The sequence below is a fragment of the Suncus etruscus genome, chromosome X (assembly GCF_024139225.1).
Source record: "Suncus etruscus isolate mSunEtr1 chromosome X, mSunEtr1.pri.cur, whole genome shotgun sequence".
NCBI classification, from domain to species: Eukaryota; Metazoa; Chordata; class Mammalia; order Eulipotyphla; family Soricidae; genus Suncus; species Suncus etruscus.
The window spans coordinates 53,895,834-53,903,678 of NC_064868.1; the positions used below are offsets into that span (position 1 = coordinate 53,895,834).

The 7,845-nt window shown below is 44.4% G+C and overlaps 1 non-coding gene and 1 pseudogene across 1 annotated transcript; both read right to left on the reverse strand.

Moving 5' to 3' along the window:
* Positions 1–368: 368 nt before the first annotated feature.
* On the reverse strand, positions 369–494 carry LOC125999842 (small nucleolar RNA SNORA51). The gene has a single exon (XR_007492306.1). It is a non-coding gene; the product is annotated as a small nucleolar RNA SNORA51 (small nucleolar RNA).
* A 681-nt stretch (positions 495–1,175) lies between these two features.
* LOC125999278 (UMP-CMP kinase-like) lies at positions 1,176–2,090 on the reverse strand (annotated as a pseudogene).
* Between the last annotated feature and the right edge of the window lie 5,755 nt (positions 2,091–7,845).

The following is a 7,845-nucleotide window of genomic DNA, read 5'->3' on the forward strand; positions in this document are numbered from 1 at the left end:
CAATCCTAGACATTGCATGGCTTCATAAGCACCACTGGTGGTGGTCCCCACTCATCCAAAAATCTTACTTGAGGTCTCATTTCTTCTTTTGTGGGGTTGGTCCATATCTGTTGAGCTCAGAGCTTACTCCTGACTCTGTGATCAGGGATCACTCTTGGTAAGCTTCGGTACCATATGACATACCAGGGATCAAACTCAGGTCATCTGTCTGCAAAGCAAGTGGCTTAATCTGTCTGATATCTCCAACTCTATTTATTTTTTTACCAAAGTGAAATGATTTTGAAATCTTATTAAACAAATAAGTGAATAATCATTATTCAAGAAAATAAAATATAAAGGGAAGCTTTATTTATTTATTTATTTATTTATTTAGTCCCCCAATTCAGACCAGGCAAAAGGCCTGGGTTGAGGTGTATATAGGGTGCACTTACTGTACCTCCTCTTTCTATACAGTCAATGTAAAGAACACAGCCTGTGGTAAGCATTGGAAGGCCTTATCTTTTCTTTTCTTTTTTTTTTTTTGATATTTATATATATTTATAAAAAAAACCCTTCACCAGTGCAACATTCCCATCACCAATATCCCAAGTGTCCTTCCTCCCCACCTCACACTGGCCTGTACTCTAGACAGGCTATCAAAAGGAAAACAACCATTAAATTTCTTTTTACTAATTCTCTATTTAATTTAGAAAACAAACAAAAAACAAGAAGTGTTATTAGAACACTAAATGAAGGGCCCGGAGAGATAGCACAGCGGCGTTTGCCTTGCAAGCAGCCGATCCAGGACCAAAGGTGGTTGGTTCGAATCCCGGTGTCCCATATGGTCCCCTGTGCCTGCCAGGAGCTATTTCTGAGCAGACAGCCAGGAGTAACCCCTGAGCACCGCCGGGTGTGGCCCAAAAAAAAAAAAAAAAAAAGAACACTAAATGAATTATTTAGCATAAATCTAGTACATGATTTTCTTTTTTTTTTTTTTTTTTTTGGTTTTTGGGCCACACCCGGCAATGCTCTGGGGTTACTCCTGGCTGTCTGCTCAGAAATAGCTCCTGGCAGGCACGGGGGACCATATGGGACACTGGGATTCGAACCAACCACCTTTGTTCCTGGATCGGCTGCTTGCAAGGCAAACAACGCTGTGCTATCTCTCCGGGCCCTAGTACATGATTTTCAAGATTAAAATTGCCTTAGAAAGGAGTTGTAATAACAACTATCAAAGTAATATTCAAGCATAATTTCTATAATTCTTTTGTATTTAGAGTTAGCCTTCTTTGTCAAAAATCTTCACAACTTCATGACAAACTTCAGCAAGATTTAGAAGCATCTATCTTCTTGATTTTCCCTTTTTCATATAAATCAATAATTGGTCTTATTGATTCAAAATGGGTCTGAATTATCTTTTCCAAGTTCTCTCTGCTGTCATCACTCCTACCCACTACTTTTTTCTCCTCTCAAAAGAACTTTCAATACAGATCTCATTATTACAATAAAAAATACAGAACAAAAGCTACATCTGGGGCCAGAGAGATAGCATGGAGGTAGGGCATTTGCCTTGCATTCAGAAGGACTCTGGTTCAAATCCTAGCATCCCATATGGTTCCCCAAGCCTGTCAGGGGTGATTTCTGAGTGCAGAGCCAGGAATAACCCCTGAGCACTGCAAGGTGTGACCCCAAAACCAAACCAAAACAAACAAAAAGCTACATCTGCCTTCCCATCTATGGTCTTATTCCAACCTTGATGGTTATCTTGATTTCTTGGAAACCCATCAATCAAGAATTTATTTTTCTGAGCATTGGCTGACATTGTCTGATCCATTTCCCTCTTTAATAAGCTGATGGCTATCTCAACTGGCACAATCACCGTATTGTGAATATGGGTTCTTCCTTTCATTCCGAAATTCTCCTGCAGAAAGGTCTATGTACCCATATTTCTCGACAATGCAGGCACACTAAGTCCCCTTGCTGGCTCTGGAACCACCGAGGATGAATATGACAAGCAACTTCATCAGGAAGAGGATAAATGGCTGTCCAGTCAACAGAGGGAAACTCAGGCCCAGGATGTGTAGTAGCAGATGCCCACAATGGCTCAGCATACCTCCAACCCAATTTTTTGTTCTTTGTTTTAATATAGGAAGTTCTAGTCTGTTTATAGATATCAGTCCCTGAGTGTGTTCCCTGATCTGTGGGTACTGAGACCAGAGTTTGAGGATGTTGATCTGTGTATTTCCCAAGACTGGGGGTGGTGTATTGTCTCTAATATACAGCTCTTTGTTATGTTTTGGGCGATTCCTGCCAGTGTTTAGGGTTTACTGTAACTTTACACTCAGGGATCACTCCTGGCAGTGCTCAGGGATCAAACCCTGGTCAGTCTTGTATAAGGTAAGTGCCTTACACACTGGACTATCTCTCCATCCCTGCAGATCTTTTTATTTCCCAGTAGGCATACCAGGGTATGCAGTACCTGGTCTTTTGTGGAGATATATTTTGTGGAGATATATGTTGGCATCACCAATGGTTTGTGTGTCTTTTTGACGTTTGTAGGTATATGCTCCCTTTTAGTGTATGGCCCTGATAAACCTTTGGGTCTTCATACTATGGGTTAAGTGTAGGTTTAAGATCTGCCTGTATGGCTGTGTCCTGGAATGGGAAGACTTTAATCTATGTGAAGGGACATGTCCCAGAAAGACAGATTCTTTGGTGAGGGCACACACATCAACACTGGCACTCTCTGTTCCTTGGATTCCTGTCTCAGAGGGAAGGGCCCGTCAGAAAATGCACTCTGGTATCTGTGCCTCTCTAGTTCAGATGTTCAGTGTTCTGGCTCTTCTGAGGATGTGAAGGTGCCCCAGGGAGTTTTCAGTTTCTGTCTCTGGATGTGAGTACCTGGCCTCTTTGTGCATGTGCATGTCCTTCATCCATTAAGGGGTTTTATGAACAGAATGCTCAGGTGTTGGGAAAGAATAGTACAGGAGATAGGGCACTTGCCTTGCACACAGCCAACCCAGTTTCAGTCCTCAGCATCCCATATGGTCCCCATAGCAATGCCAAATGGTACCCTGAGCATCCCTGGCCTTGAGCCTTGAGCACTGATGGGTATAGCTCAGAATGAAACTAAATAAATAAAATGGAGTGTTTTGCAGCGAGGTGGGTCCCTTGGCGGAGCTTGAAGGTACCCTAGGCTTTCCCCCATTCCCCACTGGGCTCCTTAGGGAGGGTCTAGGTGGGGCTCTGAACTTCCGGCCTCCCAGTTTCTTGAAGAATCTCTTTCCTTCCTGGGAGCCGGGAGGCTCTAGCAGCATGGGGTTCGGCAGGCCTCCGCCATGCCAGAGGCCTTCTTAACCAGGCCTAGGGGGGGTGCGGGACTTGGGTGACCCCAGCACCCCTCTACCGCCTTGCTCCAGATCTCCAGGGCTCCCCCGGGCCACATGCCTGGGCAAGCCAGTGAGGTGGGTCCCTTGGCGGAGCTTGAAGTTACCCTAGGCTTTCCCCCATTCCCCACTGGGCTCCTTAGGGAGGGTCTGGGCGGGGCTCTGAACTTCCGGCCTCCCAGCTTTTTGAAGCAATCACCTGTAATCTCTTACCAGTCTATATTTTCAAGATACATTAATAGTACTGACTATCATTGAATCATGTTTTTATGTATGCAGAATGTCCATTTTGTACTCTGCTCTTTCTCACACCCCTACAAAAGTTCATTTTTCTCTTTAACTCTCTCACCCCCTATCATCATTACTCTACAATAACCCTTTTTAACTTAAGTACTGTAGAGTCCTAAGTCACAGACCAAAGTGGTGCCCTGGAGTTAACACCCCCCACACTATTCCAAAAGGCATAAAAAAGGACACCTATGTCTTTTCAACATTATATGTGTTTTCTTTGACGGCTATAACTCTTGCTAAATATTTTCTTATATAGTGACGATTCCCCTCCCCCCTTTTTTCTTTTTTTATCTTTGTGAACTGTTCAATAGGGAATTTGGTGAAAGTGTCCCTCAGTTTAATGCTTATGTTTGAACCAACTCATGGGTATTGTTGGAAGTGTTCTTACACTTCCATATACTCTGATAACGCCATGTGGCTTTATTTCTTGTTTGCATAGGCACATTATAACGGGGAAATACTATACATACAAATAAGTTCTTATCTAGTAGAGATGGGAACACACAAATCTTGTAGTGCAATGGGACCTTACACCCTGAACATTGACATAAAGACCTGGCACAGGCCTCAGAAGAATGGGCACTCTCCATTCACCCCTGATCTATGGAAGACATCTACGAAACATCCAAGGTTGTATATAACATCACCTGGAGGCAATCCTCTACCAGGGAAGACCCTACCGCTGCTCTGACATTGACCTACTCAAAAGAGACTTCCCTTAACACTGAGAAGACTTAACAACAACAATGACCTGCTTACTGGACAGGGCTTTCTGTATTGCCCCTTAATTGTGAGGTGAAACTAGAGGATACTCCACACCAGCCTGACCTCAATGTAGGATGTGCTGATTCCAGGATCTTTAATACAGAAACCTGATGCCAACAATAGAGACTGCATGAAAAATAAAACTGTATTGGCACTACAAACAATGACTTGGATTGAATAAACTAGTTTGCCTGGAGCCTAGAGTTGGTCTTGTGCCAGGAAACTTCAGGGGTAGGGTCTCCTTGTATTTAGACCAAGGCTTTTCCTTTCCATGTCCCCCATATTTTGGTGGGCCTATGTAAACAATATTTGCCACTCTAACACCGTTTTTACTGTGCTCTTTTGACTCTAACCCTTAAAAAAACTCTTAAACTTTTGATGTTAACTTAAACTAATATGCATGTGCATGAAAATATAAAAAATACGATGCTTTCAATGTTTAAGGAGTCACATAAATCTCATGGCTTTAGATTGTTTTGTGTACAGCTAAGAAATGTTACAGTCTGGGGACTTGTGGACAAAGTAATTGTACATGGGTTCTGCCTTATTTTTCTTTCTTTCTTTTTTTTTTTTTTTGGTTTTTGGGCCACACCCGGCATTGCTCAGGGGTTACCCCTGGCTGTCTGCTCAGAAAATAGCTCCTGGCAGGCACGGGGGACCATATGGGACACCGGGATTCGAACCAACCACCTTTGGTCCTGAATCAGCTGCTTGCAAGGCAAACGCCGCTGTGCTATCTCTCAGGGCCCCTGCCTTATTTTTCTTAATGTTCTTTGACTAAGTTCAATATCTAAGCGTCAGCAAGGGGATTTCTTCTGAGAACTCTGTTTATGGGCGATTGTCCTTCCACTGTAACTTTACCTTGTCCTCTTTGCATCATTGTTCTCATACTTAAAAATGAAAAATTAAAAATAATTGAGTGTTTTGGGTCTACCTGGAGATGTATTATCAGATATAGGAGGAACCTGGTAGTTATCTGTGCTTTTGTCCCGGGGACTGGGTCTGGGACTGTTCATGTGTCCACACCCCTAAATACAGTTCCCTCCCTCCCTCCACCTCCACCTCCCTCCCTCCCTCCCTCCCTCCCTCCCTCCCTCCCTCCCTCCCTCCCTCCCTCCTTCCTTCCTTCCTTCCTTCCTTCCTTCCTTCCTTCCTTCCTTCCTTCCTTCCTTCCTTCCTTCCTTCCTTCCTTCCTTCTTTCCTTCCCTCCCTCCCTCCCTCCATCCCTCCCTCCCTCCCTCCCTCCCTCCCTCCCTCCCTGTTCATGTGTCTTGGGTTACACTGGGTGGTGCTCAGGAGTTATCCATGGCTCTGCACTCAGAAGTTGCTACTGGCAGGCTCGGGGGACCATATGGGATATCACTCCTGGTAGAGCCCAGGAAACTATATCTGCATATAGTGCCAGAGATAGAACCCAGATTGGATGCACGCAAGGCAAGTGCTCTGCCCCATTTTTGTCTATTTTTGTGTGTTACTAAAGTTGAGGAAATTCCTCTTGTTTTTGGGCCACACCCAGCATTGCTCAGGGGTTACTCCTGGCTGTCTGCTCAGAAATAGCTCCTGGCAGGCACGGGGGACCATATGGGACACCAGGATTCGAACCAACCACCTTTGGTCCTGGATCGGCTGCTTGCAAGGCAAGCACCGCTGTGCTATCTCTCCGGGAAATTCCTCTTGGGGGAAGCCTGGATTACTGGGAGCTGATTGTGATTCTATCTCTTGTAGGATCTGTGCAGGGTAGGGTTATGTCCAGGCACTTATGTCTGAGAGGAGAGGGGTGGAGGTGCTGTCATGGAATATCAAGTTTTTTAACTTGACATTTGAGTGACAGTGTGCCTGATCTGTGAGCTATATAGTCAGTTGTCTGTCTCCTTTCCAAATTGTGTGAATGTCATCTGTGGGTTTCTGTCTCCCTATGAGAAGTGCTTGGGCACTGTGAGCCAAAGGTGGTAGCTGAGCCATTTCTATGTCTGGCTACCCAGTGAGAAGTTATCTGAGCCTGTGTTTTCCACATAGGAGGCCTGATCTATTATGAGTTCAACCATGAGGACTCAAAAGATTATAACTGATGAAATAATGTGAGATATCAAGGGCTGGAGAGACAGTACAGTAACAAAGGTGCTTGCTTTGTATACACCTAAACAGTTTAATCTCTGGCACCACATAAAATCCTTTAGCACCACCAGAGGTCAGTCCCGAGCCCAGAGCCAGAAATAGCTCCTCAATGCTGCTGAGTATAGCCAATCTCCCACAAATAAATGCCAAACAGGATGTCAAGGCTCTTTGGCCATCTAGGTCCATGTATGAGAAACCAGATATCTCTGTGGATATATGTATGAAAAGTAAATTCCACACGGGCTATGGGGCTGGCAAGGTGGCGCTAGAGGTAAGGTGTCTGCCTTGCAAGTGCTAGCCAAGGAAGGACCACGGTTCGATTCCCCGGCGTCCCATATGGTCCCCCCAAGCCAGGGTTAATTTCTGAGTACTTAGCCAGGAGTAACAACTGAGCATCAAATGGGTGTGGCCCGAAAAACCAAAAAAAAAATTCCACATGGGCTATAGGGACTTCTAGGTCATTTGAGGATCTATGTTGTTTACCATTATAATACTAGTAATATGGGGAAGAGGGAGATTTGGGACATCAGTGATGGGAATGTTGTACTGGTGAAGGGGGTGTTCTTTACATGACTGGAACCCAACTACAATCATATTTGTAATCACAGTGTTTAAATAAAGATATTAAAAATACTAGTAATAATTATTGGGTTTTGTATTACACACCAGGGGTGTTCAGGGATCACTCCTGGCTCTGTGCTCAGGGATCATTCCTGGTGGACTTAAGGTGCCAGGGATCAAATCTGGCAAGCACCGGCTTTTGGAAATCTACTTTTTTGTTGTGGGTCAAACCCAGCAGTGCTCAGGGGTTACTCCTGACTTTGACTCAAGGCAATGCTCTGGCCTCAGATACTTTACAAGGTAAAGTTTTTACATTGCTTGGATGTGAGCCAAGTATAAGCAGTGTTTTATCTGTGATGGTGAGGGTGTCTGTGTCCAGACCTTATGCTGTCTCTTTCATACTCTTGCATAATACTGGTTCAAAGTCTATAAGGACAGGAGATCCAACTAAATTTGCATCACATTTCTGTCTCCACTAATTTGCTTCTTTATTTCTTTCTCTTTGTTCTTGGCCCGGGATCATGGTTTGCCCATTTAGACAGCAATGAGCTTAGTTTGTGTTTTGTAGGCCATCTGAAATCTGAAGTTTATACTTTAGAGAACATGTTATTTATGACCAAGAAGTTACACTGATGCTGGTGACACAGTGTTGGAGTCAGACGGTGAGGTGAGGGGAAGCCTCACCTCAGTGCCCTAGTTCCCATCCTCGCAAGCCCACCCCCAGACCCAGGTTATCAGCCTCTAAATC